Here is a 1,556-nt window from a genome sequence, read left to right as displayed (position 1 = left end):
TTTTTTTTTTTTTTTTTGAGATAGAGTCTCGCTCTGTCCCCAGGCTGGTGTGCAGGGGCGCAATCTGTGCTCAGTGCAACCTCCGCTTCCCAGGTTCAAGTGATTCTCCTGCCCCAGCCTCCCAAATAGATGGGATTATAGGTGCATGCCACCATACCTGGCTAGTTTTTGTAGCTTTTAGTAGAGACAGGATTTCACCATGTTGGTCAGGTTTGTCTCGAACTCCTGATCTCAAGTGATCCACCCGCCACGGCCTCCAAAGTGCTGGGATTACAGGTGTGAGCCACCATGCCCAGCTTTGTTTTTTTGTTTTGTTTTGTTTTTGAGACAGAGTCTTGCTTTTTGGCCACACTAGAGTGCAGTGGTGCTTACTGCAGCCCCTGTCTTCAGGGCTCAAGTGATCCTTCCACATCAGCCTCCCACATAGCTGGGACTGCAGGCGCACAGCACTATGCCTGGCTAATTAAAAATTTTTTTTGTACAGATGGGGTCTTACTGTGTTCCCAGGACTGGTCTCAAACTCCTGGGCTCAAGCAATCCTCCTGCCTCGGCCTCCCAAAGTGCTGGGATGACAGGTGTGTGCCACTGCATGCTGTGCCTGTTTTTTTTTAACTTGAATTTTTGGGATATCTTCATATATTTACATATATTAATGGCTACCTCATTATTTTCAGTGGCTAGATAGTATTCCAGTATATGCTCATTCTGCAATGTAGTTAATCCTCAGTTGATGATCGTTTAGATTATTTTTTGAATTTGCTGTTATAGTGATATGATTAACATCTGTATGCATAGATCATGTCAACTGGTATGAGTTAAGCTGTGCAATAAATTTCTTTTTTTTTTTGAGACCGAGTCTCGCTCTGTCACCCAGGCTGGAGTGCAGTGGCGCGATCTCGGCTCACTGCAAGCTCCGCCTCCTGGGTTCACGCCATTCTTCTGCCTCAGCCTCCCAAGTAGCTGGGACTACAGGTGCCTGCCACCACGCCTGGCTATTTTTTTGTATTTTTAGTAGAGAAAGGGTTTCACCGTGTTAGCCAGGATGGTCTCGATCTCCTAACCTCGTGATCCGCCTGCCTTGGCCTCCCAAAGTGCTAGGATTACAGGCGTGAGCCACCGCGCCCGACCTTTCTATCATCCTCTTTCGTCGTGTGGTTTATGAAGGAAGCAGAGGCCAGTCTAAGTTTCCCCTTGGATGAATAGTAGGCTGAAGTCTCAAAAGAGTAGGTGACCTGCCCCCAGTGACTTAGAGGTGGAGCTGGGATGACAGCTGAGCTCCAGGGGGTTAGTACTGGGGCTGGATGGGTACTACTGTCTGGATGGGGGAGGATCTGGGTCAGACCACCTAGTACCTGCTTCACTCGGTACATCTGTTTCCTGAGCTTCCTGTAACTGCCTCACCCCCATGCCTGGGAAGCAGCTTGTCTCATCTTTCTTTTTTTTTTTGAGATATATATATATATTTTTTATTATACTTTAAGTTCTAGGGTACATGTGCATAACGTGCAGGTTTGTTACATATGTATACTTGTGCCATGTTAGTGTGCTGCACCCAT

Source organism: Mandrillus leucophaeus, unplaced genomic scaffold, assembly GCF_000951045.1.
Source record: "Mandrillus leucophaeus isolate KB7577 unplaced genomic scaffold, Mleu.le_1.0 Scaffold653, whole genome shotgun sequence".
NCBI lineage: Eukaryota > Metazoa > Chordata > Mammalia > Primates > Cercopithecidae > Mandrillus > Mandrillus leucophaeus.
The sequence above is the reverse complement of the archived record's forward strand: the minus strand, read 5'-3'. Positions refer to the sequence as shown.